This window comes from Buteo buteo, chromosome 4 (assembly GCF_964188355.1).
Source record: "Buteo buteo chromosome 4, bButBut1.hap1.1, whole genome shotgun sequence".
Taxonomy (NCBI): domain Eukaryota; kingdom Metazoa; phylum Chordata; class Aves; order Accipitriformes; family Accipitridae; genus Buteo; species Buteo buteo.
Genome location: NC_134174.1, coordinates 32,138,044 through 32,161,677, shown reverse-complemented (window position 1 = coordinate 32,161,677; position 23,634 = coordinate 32,138,044). Strand labels below are relative to the sequence as shown.

Below are 23,634 nucleotides of genomic sequence, written 5' to 3'. Positions count from 1 at the left end.
GGTACTATTTGTAATGGGAATATTTGATAAGCAAAGCAGTCTTCACCTACACACCATTAAGAGCTTAAAACATCTGGGTCAGAGTAAACTGCCAAAATGTAATAAATAGCCATTTGTATTGCTCTGAATGTTGCAATTATGATTAGCGATGCTTTGTTTTTAAGTAGTTTTTCAAACAAGAGCAATGTAATTTCTGACATTGCAGGAACTGCAAAAACTGAGATCCAGAGAAATGCCGTGATGTGCGGAGTCCCCACAGTGGGCCAGTGCTGGCAGACCTGGCAACTGAAGCCAGTCCAAAGCTCTGTCTCATTGCTTATACTGCCCCATGCATTAATAATCACCTGAAATAATTCATCCTGCTCACACTTTTTAAAGCTTCTTGGTCTGAAAAACCATGGCTATGTAATTCAAGATGCAGCATGATAAGAAACACGTTTTTGCCAAGTCGCAAAATAAATATTCTACTTCAAGAAAGATTTATTTTAAACAATACAGGTCCTGAACTACATTTTATTGTACAGAGAAAGGCATGTGGTACGAGAAAAACATTTGAAAAAAGTATACCACAGGCACAAAATACTTTGTTAATGTCTCATAACTGTTGGTGCTGCATTCAGCTTTTTTTTTTAAGGTAACTAAAACAATGCAAAAAGAAACTAAAAATAAAAAATAATAAAAATGAGACTTGCCCTCTAAAAACTACATGCCCTTGTTGACTGCCTCATAATAATTACTGAAAGAAACGTTCTGCTGTGGAAAAATACAGAGGTTCTTTCATATCCATCACAAACAACATACTTCGTGGTTCACAGGTGCAAAAATGAATAGACTGAATACATATTAAATTCTAATGCCGCTGAATTGTGCAGTACAGAATTACAGTCACAGTTTTTTGAGTTCTTTATTAAATTGAGTGAGTCAGAAGTTTCACTCCAAGGACTATACTGAATGTATTTGTCATTTGTTAGTAGAACTACAAGCTCTTTTCCATTCTTTCTCTCTCTGCCTTTTGGTTGGTTTTTTTTTTTTGGTGGTGGGGGGCAAGTCATTAATGTTCATGCACAGAATAAGCTATTTAACTTGTTTAACTATTTTCATTTATTTAAAATCATTACTCAAAAAGGTGGGATCACCTTGGGGTTGAATGACAGGTTTCTTGGTTTATTAGCATGATACATAGCTGTGTAACTGAGGCAGAAAAAGCAATGGGACAGAGGTGTTAATGGCCCAAACAAAATGCTCCAGCAAACCAACCAAACCAGGAGGATGGGCTGGGCTGAAATAATATCACCACCTAAACAGTCAGAGATAAGCAGATTTGCTGACATCTCCTACACCTATTCCAAGCAGATTTTCTTCAAATGGTGAATAGACTATTTGCGATGTCTCTGCCTCATTACATTAAAAGATCTGACAAAGACTATTCCTTAATCAACATCTAAGGATGCTATCATTATCCCATGACATTGTTTATACTGGTAATTAAACAAGCTAAATACAATCAACAGCCAAATCCCAGTAATAAGCATGGAACCAATATACAAGCTCTCCTGCTTATGTTTTTCCCTTTTACCTCCCCTCACAGGCCTCCTGCCTTCCAGCATTGGCTTTTCCATCTTCATTCAAAGAAAACGTTCAAGACTTTGATCTGATGAAGTCCAGAAGACAAAGCTGATGAAACTTTACCTTCTTTCAGATAGTTCTGCCTGCAAAATCTGAATGCTAAAGACTTCTCAGATTCTCCCCCAAGTATGAATATTTACATTTAATTTTTTTTTTTTTTTTTACTTTGCTCAAGAAATCTAAATTGAGATAGTCCTAACACTGTATGCCAGGCCACCAATGTAGATGTGTAAAACAAGAGCTGGCATAAGGTATAGAAAAAAAGCAAGCTAGTTCAGCGTATGCATTTTTATACCTAATACCATTCTTCCTTTGGTCATACACTTGTAGTGTCTCTCCTGTTCATATATATATATATATATACACACACTGAGAAGGAACTCTAAATAGCATAACAAAATAAAATGGAAAGAGCTATAATCTCCACAATGCTCTGAATTTGGCCCATTCTTTTTTAAAGCCTCTCTTTAAAAAAACAAATTTTTGCTATTTCTCTGCTTAAACTTGAGATTCCAAAATTCAGAGGAAAAAAAAAAGAAAAAACCAAAAGAAATTAAAAAAAAAAGGGGGGGGGGGTGTCAGTAAAGGAGTATTTTGTACCTCAACTGCCAAAGCACACAGCAAAGGACCTTAAAAACACGTATCAAATCTCACTACTTGTATCTCCCATCCCTATCACTTGATTTGGGACAGTCTGCAGAGAACATTGCTTTGTGCATTTGAGCACTACTCATCTCAGGTGGCATGTTTAGACAAACTCATATGCAGTATAAACCTCTTACTAGTCTAAATCTCTGAACACTTTATCTTCCCGAGCTTCCCAGTAACACCAAGAGAATTCTGCACTCATCCTTCCAGGCCTTGAAGGAAATGCAAAGACACTGTAGGGTGGATAGAAGAAGAAAAGTCTTGATATTCATTAACTGTAGCAGGAGAGTAAACCAGGCTGCCCCAGAGGCTTCTGTAGAAAGATTTTGGGGTGACAGCAGCCCTCAGACCCTCCTGGCAGTGCGCTGGATGCTTGGGTGGGGAGATGAGCATGAGGAACTCACTTGCAGAGAAGCCACAGGCAGGAACAGCTGATAAAGATCTTGGATGAACTCATCCTCCAACTGCTCTGTTTGCCAGTCCTCATTCCTGTAACTGCCAGCAGAGCCAAGAGTATTCTATCACCATTCAGTCACGCTCTCTGATTTATCTGGATATGAGGCTGCTGTAATGGTTGTATGAGCACTGCTCTGTGCATCATGTGCAAATAACAGAGAAACCCTGGTGGCTCTGCATTAGTGCTTTGCGCTGGACTTCACACACACCCCAACCCATCTGCTCCTGCAAAACAGTGCAGCCAGACCACATCACTGTTTCTCATTACACAAATGCACTCCTCTGATTTCCACTCAAACGTAGGTTTAATTCTGTTTTACTGTTCTTTTGTTCCCAACAATCTGTCCTCGTATCTTCCCTGTCCTCAGCTGCGTGAATCTTCAGTACCTAACTAGCAATAGAACAGTATCTGAGAAACACCTTACCCTCTCATCCCAGTTCTCTTCGCTATACCAAGACTTAAACTGTATTTGTATACTACCACCACCAAGAGCGTGCCACTGAGCTTCAATGAAGACATGACAACATCTTTCCATTTCAATTTAATACCAAATGCTTTTAAGTAATGGTTGCTCAACGTTGCATATATTTTTCACGTCATGTAAGTAAATGATTATATAGCTGATTTATACCTTGAAACTATATGCTTCCTTAAATTTCTGAATACTCCATGCTGTTTCTATAACATTTTTTTACAAATAGCTGTTAATGGAGAACACCTGAATGGACCAGTTTCTGCCACATTGTACTTCCAAATTTATGTTGCCACCTGTGGATGGCCTGGTGTTACTACTGTGGACCATGGGTAATTTTCTTGGTGCGGGAGACCCTAACACTTCTAAGACAACGGACAGAAATACAGCAGCAGATGGCTGTAACCCTTTCTAAGCTACTTGCTTCACCTAACAGCCATTTAGCACGAGTAATAACTTTGAAGAGTTATGAAAATATCCACCCCCAAAATAAAATGCCAAGCATCTCCAGCTCAGCACAGCCTGGGATTTCTGCACACTTTCACATTTGAGGCTGGCCTGAACATTTGCAGTTAGCAGCACCTGAAAGAAAGGTTGCAGAATGAATTGCCCAAGTAAATTATGGATCTGGAAACATCTGTGACATTTTCATCCTAGAGATATGAGTAAGGCTGTTTTATAATCTAAGATGACCTCAAAGGTTTCACCCAGCTGTCCCTCCTTTCCTGCTACGCCTGCTGCACTGCACAGCCCCTTCAGAGCTGCTGCTGTTGAGAGCGCACAGGACCAAGCGATGGATGCCACAAGGCCCGACTCTCCAAAACCGCACAGTCCCCAAGTTGGCCAAAATCCAGCAGAATTGGTTTCTGAGCTCAACAGGAGCTAGAATCTCTCACCCTGCTGCTTTGCTGCTGATCAGTGTTGTGGCTTTCTGGAGAGAGAGACTCTGATCTTCAGTTACGGACAGCAAGAGAGCCACTGTCACGCAGCGAGGCAGGCTGGGCTCTCTGCTACGTGCAACCGTGTCCAACAGCTCTTGGGGGCTCTGGGGACAACTGCGCCGAGGGCAGGTAGCGCACAGGCAGGGTGCTGCTGGCAAACAGCCTCCTGGGCTCTGCAAAACTTCCCCTCTGGGAACTTCTGACTCTGGCAGCTTAGCTGAGGCTGCTCCACCGTGCCTGCACAAATCCTGGGAGCATGGGGATTCCTGCTAAATTCTTACAGCATTAAAAAAGAAAGCCTTTTCCTTAAAAGAAACCCCAAGAACCACCTCCCCCTCCCAAAACCCCAAACATTTGCACACGTGAAAGCCATCAGGAATGATGCACTGCGCTATTCAAATGCTGGACTTTCTTATCAAAACTCTGCCAAATGCACCTTAAGTACTTTGAGCTGCTGCTGGGGGTACTGCGAGCAGGGAAAGGATGCATCCAGGTGTGTTGCTCCAGAGTAGAGACCATTTACAGATTCCCAAATTGCAGGAAATACCCAATTCCAGTTTGGTAATCTCCGCTGAACTGTTAAGGAGCATGAAAGTTACCAGTGTTGGAAGTACTAAGTGACAATTTCATCCACAATCACAGCCAAGGGTCGGAACGTGGGAACAGCAACCACGGAGAGAAATCAGTGAGTGCTGCGTTCATTGGAGCCACACACAAAGTAGGGACGGAGAGAAATCAGTGAGTGCTGCGTTCATTGGAGCCACACACAAAGTAGGGACTAAATCAGGGAGCAAAAAAGCTGACTTGTGAGAAAATCAACCTTGCTTGAATTCTGCTCCCGTTTAGGTAAAAAACAAAACTCTCTTTGATTCTAGACAAATCAATTCAGTCAATAATCAGCTCTGAGAAATTGCTCCAAATACTTGAGTCATTCAAGTAGTCTAAGGAGTATCTTGGTCTCCATTCAAGGTAAACAATCCAGTAACATTTTTAAATACCAATCAAAAAGAACTGATAGAAAAGCAGACGTTTAAAATGGTAATGACAGAGAAAGAGCTTATTCAGTTATAATCCCATTATATTTCAGCACCAGTACTGGGAGCTTTTTTATTTCTGACTATGTAACTGCTGAGAACAAATGAGAGCCCAAACAAATGTCCTGATACCTGCTGTCACTCTGTACCCACACAGCTGAACATTTACCAGCTAATCTAGGCTTCTGGTCACACCTGCCGGGCTGTTATTTTTGGCTATCATAGGGACACCACCCCTTCCCTTGCCTACAGACTCTCTGCTATGAATCCTGAATAACCTCAATTGAGATGTGGCAAATTGCATATTTATGTATAAATTAGAGCCTTAAGCATCAATTACAAAACAAAACAGAAAAAGCATCAATGGCCAAGTGAGCTAGGCACTAATGGAGCTATTTAGCACTCCATTTTCATATTAAGCAAAGACTGGGTAAAGAATTACAGTTCCAGGAGGTTAGGAATTTAGGAGAACTGTATTTTCTTGATGCATTTTATTTCAATGCATAAATACATACATATAGGAAACTATGACACTTTCTTCTGTAAATCCTATATGAGCGTATGTCAAGAAACTGATAAATGATGACATAGATACTATGCGTCATTCCAAGGCATCTATTATATTATGTCAAGGTTCACAGCAATGTCCTTTTCTCTATTACAGGCACTTGCGTAGTCAGTATCTATGGGAGGGTACATGTACACGTGTAACATACAAATAGGCAGCGTTGGGACATTACTGACAAGGCATCGGCTTGTTGCAACTACAGCGATGACTTTGTAATGGTCCTACTTACAGAAAACAGGCCACAGACAGCCAGTCGTTACTTTGCAGCTGCGTGGTGAAGCTCTTCATGAGCTGAGTGATCAGCAAAGGGTAACTGCTTTTAATCTACCTCTGTTGTATCTTTTAATGAAAACATCAGGATTTATACTACTCTGTTGTTACATATAGGCATGCAGAGAGGGAGTTGTATAGGAAAGCCATCTGCAGGTATAATTAATGTTAAGAGCAAGGTATTTGTGGGAAAGGTACCTCAACTGAGACAATCACCTGGGGAAAATGAGAACAAAATTAGACCTTCCTCTGTTACCTGCAAAAATAAGTTCTGATCTAAAAAATCAAATAGACTGCAGTTAACAGATACTAGCTGTTTTGTCCTGCTCTGGCTTAAAGTCGATGTGTTGTTGATAGACCCTTTCAAGCAAATGCTAACACAACACATAACAAAATTATCCACCTCTCAACATTTACCATCACAAAACTTGCCTACATTTGTGCAGCAATAAAAAAACCTAAGACATTTCTTGCCAAATATTGGGATGGCCATCATTTGGATGAAGGCAGCATGTTCCTAATTGACAATGGAAAGCCCAGGCATGCAAATGGGGCTTCAAGGAGGCAACATAAAGCAGTACCAGAATTTGGGAGCTGATATTCCCTGGTACTGTCAGTGCATGGGGTCAGGCAGAGGAGCAACCAAGCAGCTGAGAGAACAGGATACCCGTCGAGCATCTTCCAACAGCAGCTGCAAAGGAAAAGACCTGGCATATAGGAAGACACTGAAGAAAGGAAGGCAAATTCTTTCCCCATTCTCCCAAAGGGTCTACTACTCATGAGCACAGACCTCTCTCCTGTATCTGCCTGCATCCTAAATGTACCCATCTGAGCTTTGTATCTTTTCATATTATTATTACCTATAGCTAATTGGAATAATTCCTCCTAGGTATTTTACACTTTCCTTACACTAATTTCTATGACCATAAGCTCCTATAAGGCAGCAAATGCTTCAGCTCTCCTTCCTGTATAAATCTCACAAATCTCATCAATAATAAAACATTTTTCTGTAAGTGACAATTTGCAATGGCTTATTTGTGCTTCAAGACTTTGATACCAAGACAGACAAATTCCGTGATACACCAAATCCCCAATCAACTGGAAAATTAAGAAGAATGTAAACCTGCAGATCCATGTAAATTATTTTTCTCTATCCAACATCAACAGCTAAGTTTCAAAAACTGCTAACTAATTCTGGGTGCCCACTTAGGCAGCAAGCACTGGTGAACAGAACCAGCTCTAGTTACCTCTGTGGCTTTACTTGTGCCACTATACAACTGTGATGGCTGACAAGATTTCTCTCCTTTAGGGAGTATAATTTAGGAACAAATTCACTTTGGGGAGCAATGGCCCAGTGCTGAGATACAATTCACCTAAAGCTCGGATTGCAGAGTCTATAAAACTATCTATAACTGTATCTTGAACAGGTAAAATAAATTTATGGATGTACACAGGAGAGACAAATCATGGAGATAAATATATATAAATCTACAGAAGTTACATAATTACTGCATTAGAGATCCATGATTAATCTTATTCTTCTGTTGAGGGTAGAGATACTGATACATCAAGGGTGTCTTTGTAAGAATGCCACAGTTCAGGTCAGACGTGCACTTCTGAAGTGATGGTTCTCATTGTCCCTACTTTACAGCACACTGGTGTGCATTCCAGAGTGGTCTGGGAGCACAAAAGCTGGATTCCTGGAGGATAAAACTATGAAATCCAGGAATGACATGGCTGTTCCAACTGCTGAGGGCCAGCCACTTCAGGGGACGAGGCTAGAGCCAGTCTGCACGAAACATCTTGTACGTGCTGGGTAGATGTCAGGTCCTCAGCACTAACCGTTCCAACCTACAACACGCTTCAGTCCATGCAAAAAAACCCTTGCTGGTCATTCACACAGTAGCAGCCCCTGTTCCAGGGCAGGGCCCTGCCAAAGACTGCTCTCCCCTGGGACCGGCCTTCCTCAGGCAGGGGAGGACGCCAAGGTTGCTCCAAGCAACTTTAATTTGCTTCACTTCAAAAATCAAACACAATGTCTTAAAAAACATCTCACAAAAGCACACTTGGAGAAGTACAGAATAGAGTTTTCCTCAGTAAAACACAAAGCCCAGAAGTGTTGCCATTTCCTTAAATGGCTAAGCAATGGGATTGCAGGCATCTCTGCAGAGTTATACACATGACAACTGTCAGTGAATAAAGGGTGAAAGAGCTAAATGTGATTTTATATTGATTTCTCAGATTGATACCAAGGACCAGTGGGAGCAGCAAAGCTTGAACTGAAGTCTTGCCATATTTTAAAGACAACATTTCTATTTTCAGCTGGGTTTCTCCAAGAAGCGAGGTTTACATAATCATACCATTCTTGGTATCATCATATTGCCTTTTTGTCCTTCCCCAAATATCTTTGATAGCAGTATCAAAGCTATTAAGATGGAAATCGCTTCATGAAAGCAGGCAGCCACATAGTGGCATTAGACTGATTCCTGAACATCCCTACAAGGGGACATGCTGCAGGTTACACTTCATGCTCATTAAACATAAGGAAAATCCGTCGAAGAGACAGTCATTCCGACTCTCCAGGAGAGGGAAATGCCTCGCAAGGGCACCCAGAGCCCAACTGGGAGACACGAAGCCATAAGGACGCTGGGCCTCACCCGTTCTGTTAACAAGAGCAAGACTTTTAGGTTCAGAAGCATTTCTGCAGTTCATCTGTAAAGATGATCTCTCCCTGAAAATGTTTTTAACAAGAGCATATTAAAAAGGGATAAATGGACAAACATTTGATGCACTGGTAACTTTATGCCATAAGTCTTACCACCTGTAATAAGGCAGGTAGGGTCTTATAGAGGAATGTCATAGAGTTGCTTTTGTACTCATAAAAGCTGGCACTGCCAGTCACTATATTAAAACCTGAAATTCTCCTACCATAAGTACTTCTTCCCTTCCTAGCAAGTGTGAAAAACAGCATTTAGCTCCGGGAGCATCTATGCAGTTATTTTAAAACATTGTACAAGCCAGTGCATAGCAGCACCAGCAAGAGACAGTCATTGCTGCAACCTTATTTTCCCTTAGTCTAATTTCATTTGCAAGACCTCTAGAGGGCAGTGAATAAAAGAAAATAAAGTATCAGAAATAGCCATAAACGTTAAATACAAATTTAAAAATTGGGATCTCGTCTAATTACTTCCTTGTATTGAAAAACTTCCAGGTAATTCTGTGGATTAATGGATTACTGCAATGGGATTTTTCCAAGAACAAACCCTATGCTCTCTGGCAGATTGCATTGACAGACTTGACAGCAGTGCGCTTCCCGTGTGATTTACTTTTTTCAAACAGAAATCACTTACTTGCACCTAAGCTAAAATATGCAGCAGGCCATCTGACTTCCATGGGAAAACAAGATTTTTTTTTTCCCTCCTGCAGAAAGTCACATTAAGCCAAGGAAAAGGGAAAATACAATTGAGTAAAGCTCACTAGTTACCCAATATACAACAGTGTAACATTAAGGTTCGAGTTAATATCAAAACAGCCAGGACCTACAGCAGAAAGTAGCCTCTTCGGTAACTCCTCTTTGGTTTTCATGCACGTATGGGATGCAGAATCAGGCATACTGCTAATAACTTCATTATACATTTGACCGTTGCATATACAATTAACTTATTACTGATGGAATATGCAAAATCTAGGATAAAACTTAAATTAGGCACAGCAGACAAAAGCATTACAGGAGATACAGTATACTTTGTCTTATCTTGTACATAAGAGTATCAACCAGTACAGCACCAGCCCATATGATCATATAATTTCAGCTATGCTTGAGCAACTTCTTACAGCTTTGTAAACCTTGTGCAATTCTGAAGCTGGCTATGCAATTACCACAGGCAGAGCTGTCCATACCTTAAGATAATGCTGTGTTTATTTCTGGAATGCAGAATAGATCTGCAAATGCATCTAAAAAAACCAGAACTGAGAGTGCAACAAAATAATGCTTGAAAATCTGTGTGCTAAAACGTGATGCCAGGACTCTGAGGGTACTAATTACACTGTGCTGGTTTTGGCTGGGGCAGAGATTTTCTTCACAGGAGCTAGTATGAGGCTACGTTTTGGATTTGTGCCGAAAACAGTGTTGATAAACCCAGGGATTTTTTCCTTACTGCTGAGCAGCGCTTACACAGAGCCAAGGCCTTTTCTGCTGCTCATCCCACCCCACCACTGAGCAGGCTGGGGGCGCACAAGGAGTTGGGAGGGGACACAGCCGGGACAGCTGACCCCAACTGACTGGAGGCATATCCCAGACCATAGGACGCCATGCTCAGCATATAAAGCTGGGGGAAGAAAGAAGGAAGGGGGGGACATCTGGAGCGATGGCATTGGTCTTCCCAAGTCACCGTTAGGCGTGCTGGAGCCCTGCTTTCCTGGAGATGGCTGAACACCTGTCTGCCCGTGGGAAGTGGGGAATGAATTCCTTGTTTTGCTTTGCTTGCGCGTGTGGCTTTTTCTCTCCCTATTAACAATTCTCTCCCCCATTCCACCGGCAGGGGGAAGTGAGCGAGCAGCTGTGTGGTGCTTAATTGCCAGCTGGAGTTAAACCACAACACATGCTCAAAGGCCCCTTGGCCTGCAGGTACTGAGGTGGGGAACAGTGAGCTGCCCAGGCTCTCCCAGTGCACCACTGGTCCTTGCTGAATGCAAACCCCCTCCAAAAACCCAGAGAAACCACGAACAGCAAGTCAGCAATGCATTATTGTTTTTTCTAGACTCCTGGGTCATTCACTGCTGTTATAAATTGTCACTGCTCCCAAGAACTCAGACCCTGACAATTTACTCTTACCTGCTGCATTTTTTTAACCTTGTTTGTGAAGCTTTACCTTTTTACTGCCCCTGCAGTCTTCTCATCCCTTTTCCATCAGTGTTTCCTGTTATACCAATTCCCTCATATTTAAAAGGGCTAGAGAGCTAATGGTTGCTTTTGCAATTCACATTTGTGAAGATTCACACTTACATGAACTTCTGAGCCTTCTTCATGCTCCAGCAGAGTTTGCTGCATTGTCACAGAGCGATAGCCTATAGGAATGAAAAATTGGGAAAACATTATTCATGCTTTTTTAACAGAATGCAACTTAGTAATTTTACTATCATCCATTATACAGGTCTCTATATGTCAGAGTAAGGCGGGGACAGTAGCACGTTGTACTATTGATCAGGCCTGGAGGAACCTCTTTTCTTCTGGAAGAAATATACTTTTGGTGACGGTGCTCTACCTGTGTTCTTCTCCTTTCTGTAGATGGAAATGGTAAGGCTGAGCAAGAAAGTGCAAAGTCAAAAATGAAAATAAAAGATAGGTGCAAACAAGAGAGTACAGTAAGAATATATGGCGATTCAAAAACTGAGCTCAAAAAGGAGCAAAAAGAAGAAACAGATGTGTGGCGAGGCATTGGAGTAGTAGCTTTGGATGGAAATGGCCCCCGGCAGATCATAAATATTGTTCCATCTTCATCAGTTGGTAAAGATGCCTACAGCTGCATCCGCCCACAGAATGACAGTGCACATGCTTAAGGAGTATACTCTATGTTTTTTGAGGATGAAAGCACTGCTACTTCAGGATCTTTCAGAAGTGATATTTTTATTCTTTTAAGCTAAAATAGGTTACATTGCGCTCTTCACACTAACTGGATTGTACGTCCGTTTGGCAGGAGGTTGCTCCTCTTTTACTATGCAGCCTTTATACTGATTTCTCAGTTGCAATGCTCTTCAGCAGCACTCAGTTGAAGTGCTCTTCAAAAGGATTAAATTGAAGTCCATCTTTCAAACAGCTTGAGAAATTCCTACCTCCCAAGCACAAAAAATAAGAAATGGATGACAGGTTGAATACCCCGTTTGAGCAGGAAGGCCAGAGTAGTCCTAATGAATCCCCACAGACCCTCTCATTACAGACATAGCATCTCTCAGATGTAATCTATATCACATGCAGGTTGGATTCTTAGAACAAGTGCAGCACTGTTACTGAGGTGAAAGAGCACATCTAAATCTGAAAATCATGAAGAGGTGCAGGAGTAGCACCCTGCCCTTCCCTGCAGTGAAGACACACCATTATTGCAAACTGGAAGAGGAGGGAGAGTATTAGAGGCACAGTGAAGAATGCCTCTGCTGGTGTATAATCTCAATTACACGCTTGCACACAAAAATCTTTTGCTCAGGAGTGAGCCAGTAACTCCCTACCCTAGGCAGACAGGCTTCAACAGAACAAACCAACCACCTAGGTAGAATTAAAGCGCCCTCTACAAGCAGATTAAGGAAAACAGCCAGACAAGCAGCAGAGATAACTGTAACTTTTCCATCTCTCCCCCTGGAAAGTAACCATGTAATTGAATACGAGCCAAGAGAAGCTGGCTTCTTTAAAGAAACGATTTGGTTATGGTTTGCTCCTTTGGAAGTAATCCAAACGCTGTGCTGAATGCATTCCAGCATTCATGCAACAGAGGTTTTCATTTTAACCAAAGAAGTACATATAAAAGGATACATCCCAAACAAAGACACAATTTTGTGCAAAACCACAAACCTAGATGCAGTTATGGCTTGTTACAAAACATTATCAGTATAGGTGCTTGCAGCTGAAGATACTGTGAGCTTACAGGCTTAGCATCATCTGCCTTGCCCCTTCCAGACCCTCATGTTATATATGTTACCTTGTGAATGCACTATCTGGGAAAGAAAGAAGGGCAAGTCTCTGCTAGCAAGAGTAAGTATGTGACGATTTATGATTTCTACCTGTTAAAATAATTGTTTACAATTATGCAAGATCAGGATGATAACTCTGAAGAACTGAAAATAGGCGAACAAAATAATTGAAAAAACTAAGTTCAGTACAGAAGCAAGGAGCTCCGTGGTGCCAGCTAGAAAGCCAACAGACACATGCTACAGCCCATGAGCCCTCCCACTGCAACGTGCATAGCCGTATTTCTTCCTCCCCAAAGTTAGCACTTCCAGACCACACTGGTGCTCAGCATCCCAAGGAATAAACCCCATCCTAATCTTTATCTTCTTCAGCATGGGTTGGTACTTCTGGCAGCTGTTATTGCTGTTTGCAATGTGCTTTCTACTCCAAGTCATTTCCTTAGAGAGCTGCAGGAAGACAGTTTGATGCCCAAGTCACAAGTGCCTTCCTTCTCCCCAACCCTTCCCAGGCTTATTCACCTGGGAGGAGTCCCTGCAACAAAGCTCCTCTTACAGAGCAAAAGTAGCAGCTGGCAAAACTCAGAAGTATTTGCTGCATTTCATGGTCTTTCACCTCAAATTTCTTGTACATCTGGTTATGCACAAAATTTGTAAAAAAACCCACTACAACTATAAAATTGCATAGCAGCAGAAAACAACTTGGCAAATTAGACAGGCTTTTGTGAATCTACTGTTAGTATACAGAGAGTGAGGCAAGTCACTTGAAAATAGAAACATTTAATCCAAAGTTTTCTAAAAAAATCCCAAATCTATTTCCTTTCTCTCATTAGCAAGTACATTTTGAAGCTCCTGGTAAGCATAGCCATTATGCTCATTAAAAATAGAAATAAAAAACTGGAAAATACAAGTTAACTTAATGGGAACAGGGGAAGGCTTCACTCCCTCCCCACCATCAGCGCTACCATCCTAAAACTTTAATTGGAGCAAAATGAGCTTCTCTCTTCATACACTATGGTGTACAGTTGAAAGCAAAATCCCTGCACATTTGTATTCAAAATTGTATGGATACCTGTGTGTACTACTGAGTAACCTGGTGATGTCCTCCGCAGGGATAAAGCATAAAGCAAAGTTCAGCTTATTCAAACACTGGACTGTTAGTGTTCCTTTTTCTGCCCACCTCCCACTACAACTGTTCTTTCTGGCAGTGTCAGCTTTTTTTCTTCTCAGCCACACAGATACTCTTTTCCCCTCTATGCTCAGTGCTGGTTTGGGTACGTTAAGTCAAAAGCAGAGTCAAGGCTTCTCTTTTAATGATCTTAGAGCAATCATCAGGTTGATTAGAACTTCAACAGGTCATCAAGTCCATTTCCTGCTCCAAGACACGATCAGATCTGTCTTTCATTCCTGATCCACGTTTAAGTCTTTGGAGAGACATTTAACTTTAGCGTATCCACCATTTGCAATATTCTACATTGGTCTCAGGCAACTTATTCACTACTTGAACTGTTAATGCCCCTTGTCTCCCCAAACGTCTAATATGAACCTTCCTTACTGCAATTTAGACCCATTTATTTTATGCCATCCATTATGGATAAAAAGAATTAAATATCTTCTTCTTTGAAGTAGCCTTTCATTTAGTGGAAGACTATTTCAAATTTCCCTTCTTTTGTATTCATACTAAATACTATCAAGTTATCACTGCAGGGCGTATTTTCTAGACCTCTGGTTGATTTAGTGTTCTCTTCTGACTCCCCCCAGCTGGCCCACAGCTTTCCTGAAATGCACTGCCAGATTGGGACACAGACCTCACCTAGGCCGCTACTGGCTCTGCATAAAGCAGAACAATTACTTTGTCCTTGTATGTATGGAGCATAACCTGCAACATCAGGACTATGTTTGCCTTTATTTTTTTCCCCATCACAATGGCACTTTTGATTCATATTCAGCTTTTTTCACCATCCTTTCCCCCTCCCTTCTCTTCCAACATAATCCTTAGCTGTTCCTCACTTTTTATTTGCTTTAAGGATAGGATTTTTACTGAACAATATCCTTATTTTTTTCCTTTTCTTTTTTTCCCCAAGACCATTTCTGTAATTAGCATACATTGCTTTGAAAAAGCACCTGCTTATCACAAGTGCTATGAATATAGCACACAGGCACTGTTATAATCAGTCCTACTTTGTTCTTTGAAAGACTTCCTCATATTCAGCTCAGAAGAAAAGCAAGGTAATTTGATCACTGCCTGACTCTGGACTCACCCCAGCTGATTTTACCCTGGTTTCAGACAGAAATGGAATTTCCCATCTCTCTTCAACTGGCACCTGGACTGGCCCAATGTCTTTAAGAAGCTGCCTGTACTGTGAAGTGGCTCTTAAGAGCTTTAAAAGTGCTGAGGTATATTTAAATAAGTTCTGCTCAAGGAGATTTTTTTTTAATTTTTTTTTTTTGTGAGTGCTCATTCTTAGTCTATTTTTCTTCAATTATCCTCCGTTTTCTAATTATGAGAAAACATTGTCATAAATCAATGGAAATAAAGAAAACAAAGCTGGCACCCAAATTAAGGCATTTCACAATTTAAAACTACAAGAATTTAACTCAGTTGCATTTGGATTTCTGTTCTGATTTTGTAGTAGTATGTTAGATATTTTCCTGAACCAGAGACCTTGTGGGAGACCCTGTGCACCAGATGGCAAGTGAAGAAGGACAAGTATAACGTACTGCATGTAAGAAGTAGTCAAATGTGAAGGTACAGTCTGGGGATGGACTTGTGCAGCACTGAACAGAAAGAATAGGGAGACTACAGAGGATCACAACCAAACGCTGCAATGTAATCCTGAAACCTGGCTGGAATACTGTCTGTGAGGAATGGGAAGAAATTCTGGCTCTGTTCTGGACTGGTGTTTCCCAGTGAGACAATCTGTCCAGTTTTGGACACTGTGCTTACATATGCAGGCAGAGGGGAGAATATTCAAGAACATCAGGAATAGTAAGAGATTTGTAAAATACAAGCTATGAGCAAAGACTGCAAGAATAACAAAGATCTAATAACAACCATCGCATTCACTAAAGTGTGTTATAAATAGGAATTCTTTGCAAAGGAAAGTCATTGGGAATAGAAAACCAAAATAGACTGGCAACCTGAATACAGCAGAGCCTGCAAAAGAGAAACAAGCCAACTGCGATGGCCTTACCTAGCAGAATTACCAGGAAACCCCAGACTGCCCACAGTGTGCTATAAAACTGCAATACCACTTCAGATTAAATTTGCAATATTTCTAACAAAGTAAACAGAAAGACCTTCTTGTTTTGTCCAAGCTGGGATTAGTTACACATACCTTGATTTTAGCTCCTGGTTATACTCTGGTTTTGCTTTATTTTTTAAATTGGCACACAAAGTGCAGTTGCTGTTTCCCCTGCCTCTACAAGAGCAAGCAGCTCCTACTGACCTTCCCAGGCATGGGAGATACAGCCTAACCACACAGCTGGCTTTCAGACCTTCCCAAAGAAGCAGGACATTCACTTGAAACATCCTGGCTAAAGGCAAGAAAGCCCAACCCTGCTGTTGCAGTTTTCTAAATAAAACAGTGACACTGACCAAAATTTACACCTGTGTGTGAAAAAGGGAGCAAGAAGTACAAATCACGCTCACGCTGCAATTATGATTAACTCAATTCTGCTATGTTGGTTTTACTCAATACATACAATACCTCTTGATTTAGGTGAAACTGAGAAAATGTAAGTATGCAACAGTAAATTAATTTATTTTAAACTCTAAGAGAGCTAATTTACTTTCCTTTTCAATGTCTCCCCCTTTCAACAGTCATCATCTAAAGTAACTAGCCTTACTTAGGTCTTCTCAGAGCTCCTGCTGAAGCTGATTGCAGGGAAGTAAGGGATGATCAGGAAGATGGCAAAGAGGCAAGAAGCGAGTAGAAGGGTTAAGATGATGACAGCAGCATTGCTGGCTCCAAAAAAAGTTAGGAACCAGCAATCTATATCCCAGAGAGGTTGACCACTTTTATGCCTATGAGGTTTTATCCTGTTCAACTGAGTAGCGATCCTGCCCTTACCCCAAGTGTGTAAGAAAAAACTATAATTGGTGCAGATCAGTTATATCTGTTCAGATAAAATTATGGTTTATCCTAAACCCAGTGCTATATATCACAGCAGAGCCTTCCAATAGGGCTAGCAGAAGCATGGAAAATAAAATTTTCCAATTGCTCTTTGTCACCTTCAACAGCAATGATATCTTTACCTATTGTATTTTTTTAACATGTTTTCTGTCCATGTTTTGTTTTGGTTTAGTTCACCTTTGAACATTTCAAAAGCTCCTGAGACATCTGAAAGGAAAAAGGACAGAGGGACATGTTGAATGAGATGTTCAATTAAGGACACGCCTACTCAATTTGTCTTTGTGTTGGAATTGTTGCTATTATGTGCTTCTTCAGGGGAAAAAAATGAAGATGAGAGAGTGGAGATTTTTCTTCTAGCATAATTATTTTTTTTTTATAACTTATTTCTCTTTAAAACTAATCGCCTAGCTGAATCCTGGCTCCCATCCTAGAGGAAGGCATGCAATGCAGTTCTAAGAAGCTGCTTACAACAGCACGCAGTTACACATTTTAAGCAGGTGGCTTAAGTTCTTTCACATCAATGTTTCCCATTGACAATCACAATTTACACTGTGAAAATATTCTTACAATGATTAGGTGCAGATGGCTTAGGAGATGCTCTGAAATCATGAAAGCACAGTTCATGGACAACTAGATCAATTGCTTTCACAGCTTGAGCAGTTTTTGACTTCTGAAGCTAAGCTTGTAGAGTGGAGTTACTCCATGGGTTTATATTCAGTGGACATTATATGATCCTTAGAAACCCCAAGGTCTTTTAGATTAACTTTGTATGACTAGTACTTGATATCTGATGTGTCTGTAACCTCGTAACACAGCTGCAATCTAATGTAAAGTGAGGAAACATTGTGATTCACAATCATTGCAGAGCAGGACCTGACTTCTCTCATCGCAAGGACCTACCTCTCACCACTTGGTCGGTACACACGCTTCTATCTCACGTTCTTCACAAACGAACTTCCTAGTAAGTCATTCACCCTTAACATCCATTCCTCATCTTTCTCCTGAATATTCAGCAACCTCTGCCTCCTTGCAGCCAGAGCACAGAGCAGTCCAGCTGACACTCACAAGCCTGAGAGGCCAAGGGAAGAGCAGAAGGAACTCCCTCCTCCCGAGCTGCTCTCAGCTGCAGACATTTATAGCCCCGCTTCTGCTCGACCAGGTCTCTCAGGCTCTTGGCTCGAGGCTGACGGCAATGCCCTTTGCTGCAAAGCTGCCAGCAAACCTCCCCTTCTACTACACTATTAACATGCAAAGTGAAAGATTTTGAGGAATTTCCATATGGATGGAAGATGAATTAATGTAGTTTCATTTTACTTATAAAGCTACAAATATGGAAATTAACTAACCCTACTTCAGCACGTTATGTCTTTGTCTCGTGGTCAATCTGTTATACTTAAAGCAGTTTCAGTGTTACCTTTTGCCATTTAGTTGTGTTTGTTTATTTACTTATTCAAAGGCAGAAGATAAATTTTTTTTCTCACTGCATAGACTCCCTGTCAGTAGACTTCAGTACCCTTTGAGAAATCTTCCATTGATCCTGATAGTAACTACGAAACTACCAAAAAGAAAAGCGGAAATTTTAACTTCATGAAATAAATGGCTAAATCTTGGCACATGTTTGGACGTCAAACTCTTTACCTACATGATAATGAAATTTAATTTAAAAACTAATAAGCTAATATTTTAAAGACAGTATCACCCATTATAACATGGATTGTACATTTAAGCAAAAATATGCTGGTGTTAAAAAAATATCTTGTTTTCAAATTTTACTTAGAGTAAAAAAAAAAAAGAGTGTACATGGAAATTATCACCAGGAGAACAAGCAAATTCCTGAACATAACGCCTCTCACACATTTGCAGCTCTATGATTGCTGTACCCTCTGATTCACCTCTGAAGGCTGTTTGGACCATAGTAAAGATGCACCTTTGAAAGTACTCTAATTGGGAAGCCTGATGTCACAACCTGATCATTAAAGGCTGTGCTGTGCTTAAAATTCAAAGGCAATGTAGTGCCAGATACACTAGTTTCTGCTTGCAAAGTAATTCATTGGTGTAGTAAAAATGACTTGTTCATAGAAAATAAGGAAGCAGCAACTTCAGGAGGTTTGATATAGTTTGCACAGCAAAAGCACAGTTAAGATATATTTTATTTCAGCCCACCAAATTTTAGTGGCTGAAGCAAGTGTTTGTGGTTATCCTCCTGTAATCTCAATGTAATTGTCTGAGCTCTGCTTGCTTTTAAAGGCTGTGGGTTCGTCCATCCTCCGTGCAGCACAGGAGAAGATACTCTCTCACTCCATAGCACTGTTTTCTGCACAAAGGATGAAGGAGCTGTCACTGAATTGCTGCACACTAGAAGGATGAAGCTTTTAACTCAAGTTCAAAAAGCTTAGCATGAGGAGAAGGCAGGCATGCACTGTCCCCATACATCAGGGTGGACTACGAAGTGAGTCTCTTCATGCTTTAAGGCTATTAATTACTGCATATACTAAAGACGACCTAACTCAAAGTGGAGAAAAGTGTTTAGGGCAGCAACTCTTAAAACCACAGTGAAGTAATTAAGTACATTAACTTGCTTCAAGGCTATTTTTTTCCACAAACAGTTGTGATAAAATCACTGTTTTAAAATCAGCTTTCTCTTTACTTTCTTGATGAGATGCCTTCATAGCAACTATACATCTACTGTCTTTCTGGGGATAGCACAGATATGAACTCTCATTTATTCCCCAGTTCCTAAGCCATATTGCTCAAGACTCTGGAAAATGAAACAGAGTGATGGGGGGTGTGTGTGTGTGTGTGTGTGTGTCAGACACTGCCAACATTACCCTAAAAAACTAGTGACCTCCAAGGAGGTACCTCTTATTTTAAGATGGACCTCACTGGAGGGATCACACTCTTCTCTGGAGGACAGGAACGACACATTCAGTGTATTACTCAATCAGGAACAGAATTACTGCTCTCCCAAGCTTGGCATTTGACTTGGCTGTCAAGTGGATAACAACTAATAAAAGGCAGTGGGCTGTTTCACTCTGCTGACTTGCAGGTCTCAGAGACTGAAGGAGATGGTGTTGGCTTTGCCTTGATATTTAGGACGGAGGCTTGCCAGTAATTTTAAAGCAGATGAATATACGTGTAACTCTGCAAGGCTCTTTTTCTAGAAATTTAATAAAAAGTTCCAGGGTTGAGGTGGGGACAGGGGACAGACTGGATAAATAAAAGTGTGGGAATGTCCCAGGAGGACTGACACCACTTCTTTTCTGTCATTAATAGTAGTTTCAAGACAAGGGCTAGTAAATAATAGATCAGTCCCGGTAAAAGTTCAGGGCTACCTTTGGAATTCATTTAGGGTACGATCTCCTCAATAAATGTCCTTACAGAAGGACAAGGTGGCCTTGCCAGAGCCTGGCATCAGTCACTTTGTGAAGGGACAAAGCCCAGAACACACACCATCATGCTGCAGCAAATAACATGAAAGCAGTCCAAGAGGACGCTCAGAAAGAGTCTGAAGGCTTCATCCATGAAAAGTTTGTGTTGCAGGCCAGGCCATTACTGCTAACTCCTGCAGATATACATGCAGCAAAGTCGCCAAGGGCAATGTTCTCACACATACAATCCATAAGCAGAGCATGGCGAAAGGGTTATCAATCATAATGTCAAATCTGCTGCCTTGTTCAAGCAACACTCTGCATTGCCAAGAAAGATGAAAGGCTAGCACTCCTATCTTTCAATATATACAATTCTGGAAATAGCATGTTCAAAATCTTCTGGGATGCAAGAAAACCAGTATGGCCTGTCTCAGCTCCAGCTTGACTTCCAGTACAGACCAGTCTGTATGTGCTTAAGAACATGTAGTAACAGTACCATGAATGTGTTTTCTGAGCCCTATCCATATAAGCATTAGAAGTTTGTCGAACAGATCAATGAAGGCAAACTGTGGTTGCAAAAGCAGGGTTTGCAGTGACCACGAAGAATTCAGCAGCGGTGGCTCTTACACAGCCAGTATGATTTTATAAACAGTCACGTTTAATGAAACACTCACTCTGAATTAGTCACTGGTCCTTGAGTATCAGAAGCATAGAATAAGCTGGGAAGCTTCTAAATCAACAGTTTTATCTGCCCAGAACAGCAATGGTGGGCATAACAACCTGCCCATATCTCCAAAAAGAAGATCTACTAATGGCAAGGTTGTTCAGTAGGGCCACATTGCCATGACACATCAGCCTCGTGAACTGAACCAGTCAGATTTGTGATTCTCCTAACGGCACTGTAAGCCTTGGTGCTGAAGGCTCTTTCACTGACTGTGAAGTTTTAAGCGTCACTCTTACGCGTTGGTATTTTCAGTAACAAAGCCTAAGCCAGTGCTGTTGAGTGTCTCCATACAAATGACACACCTGTTCAAATCTCAGGGAACCAACAGCCTCAGGAAGGTTGGGATCTTGTGTTCCTCTCCTCATGTCAACGTCATACAAGACTTTGCCATTTTCCTCTAGGGGTTGTGCTGTGCCCATGTGCAAAAGCTCTTTGCAAAGTTCTCTGGATCCTCAGCCGCCCTGCTCCTAGGTTAAAACAACCATTAAATTGAAGCCATGATAGGTGTGCACCAGTGATCCTGGTTATGCCAAGAATAAATTTCTAAGGATTTGTGGAAGACTTGAAAGAAGCTTAGGCTAAACTAAGAACAAGGAGTGCAGGTAGTTTGCTTGTTGCTGTGGCTGGTCAGAGCAAACTGCTGATCTTTCTGGCTATCAGAAAAGCATATGAAAAGATGCAGGCTCTTCAAAGGGCAGTGGTAATGAAAAAAACCACCAACTTCATTTTTCTCAATTTTCTGTATCAGATATAAGCACATCTTGATTAGAATTCATGATGACTCATATTCAAAGGCCTGCTTCTAATCCCTAAAATACTGACTATCAACACAGTTGGTTGCAAAGATGCTTTAAGGCATAGTTGGCAAACTCCCCGATAGACAATTTTTTTTCTCTTTACTAAATATAGCAGATTTTTCAATATTTTAACTCTCTTTCCCTTTCTAGACCTCCACACTGATACATAACAGTAGCCATCATTTAAATTATTGATGGTGAATTTCTGTGATGTATTATCCATTATGTTATATTAAACAGAGAAAAAGTGGACTCTGCTATCATAACTATCGAGATGGTTTTTCCTTCCATGTTGATTTACATCCAAATAACCAACTTATCAACCTTGCAAATGTCAATCTGCACTGAGGCAAAAAGCTGTAAAGTTCTTAACCAGACACTCTCCTTGGGACTGAAAGGTCAGTGTTTGTGTTATTTATTCTTACTGTGGAAATATTTCACTCTTAAGTTAGGGAGGACTTTCTCACTATCCACAGAAATAATCACTGAAGATTTCAACCAAGAAAAGTCAGTGCCTCAGACTAAATTAAATAATAACATTCAAAAGAATTAATTTTGTTAAAGTACAGACAGAAATATATACAGAGAATAAACTCAGTAATGTAATAGCATCATACTCAAAGGAGGAGTGCCCAGTTATTCAAGCAGCCAGCATCTCAGGCAGCGAGCCCAGATTTGGCTGCCAACTCTTCTTGGAGAAGACAAAACTGCAAAATCCACTAAGATGGACTCTGACTTCCATGTAGGAATTTCTGTTTCTGGCACCTATTTTCCACCAATTTTAAATACCCTTAAAAACATACTTTGCTTAATATTTCTCTGTCTCACTTCTCTTCTTGGAAACCCTAATAACTACTTCCCCAAAGGATGTTTTATAATTATGGCAAAGGCAACCATAAAATGGAGGTTGGGGCTACCTGTCTGTAAAACTACACAGCACAAGTAGCAGGAAAGATACTGGTTATCAGAGGAACCTTATATTAGTTCAGATTCTGAACAGAGCCTGAACAATACTGATGAAAGGCTAATGAAAGTGTGAGGCTTCCAGTTTGACTATTCAAATTAGTCCTGTCGTTGCTTAACTGAGAATATCTGGAAACTGCAGTAGCTCCAAATAATGATCCTATTTATGTGCGAAAGCATGTGTTTGTAGCATAACTATTGGTGTACATGAATGAGTGTGAAATGCATAAACAAGATATGTGGCCTATTAGAAAACTCATAATATCATGTATAAGAATATAAACTGTTTAAGAAGAGACGTCTAATAAACTTTTAACTGCTGGTGCTGCTGCCTGGCTGGCTCCCACTGTGATGCTATTTGATCAACAATGTAACCAACGTTTTGTTCCTTATGGCATTGTTTTAGTACAGAAAATGTACAAGATCGCTGTGAAAATAAGCTAAATTTGTGGCTGGAGAAGTCATGCTCCATGGTTAGTTGGAAAGACAGATGCAAGTGGATCCGTCAACAGTAAGATGACAGCACTGCACTAACACAACATTTTTAATATGCAAGAACCACCGCTTGAGTAAAGAAACAGTAGCAGTGCAGCCACTGCTGCAAAATTAAGAAAAATATTCTTAGCTTCTGAAGAATAAAGCCATTATTGTTGTAATAAAGGACAGTCTTGCCCCTAAGCTGTCTTGAACATACCAGTCTGGCTACTAATGTAATCGGTGGGCAGCACAAAGGAAGGCCTCGACATCCTGCTCCACTCGCATAAGGAAGCTTAAATATAGCAAGGTTTGCCCTAAAGAATGCTGAAATCTTGTGGTGGTAGGTATTGTGTTAAAAACAAAAGAAAACAAAAACTGGACAGTTACGTGGTACTCCTATTCTGTAATTTGCTAAAGCATTCCTTATAAAAGAGAGCAAGAATGTGCTTGAGAGCACCTAGTAGCATAGGACATGGTG

General features: G+C 40.8%; 1 protein-coding gene across 1 annotated transcript in view; it reads right to left on the bottom strand.

The window, feature by feature from the left end:
- The window catches only part of PCDH15 (protocadherin related 15), a 711,887-nt gene that overhangs the window by 481,590 nt on the left and 206,663 nt on the right, over positions 1-23,634 (bottom strand). The window contains exon 3 of the mRNA XM_075025448.1: positions 11,022-11,083. The gene's annotated coding sequence lies outside the window, so the exon portion shown is untranslated. The remainder of the gene's footprint in view (positions 1-11,021; positions 11,084-23,634) is intronic.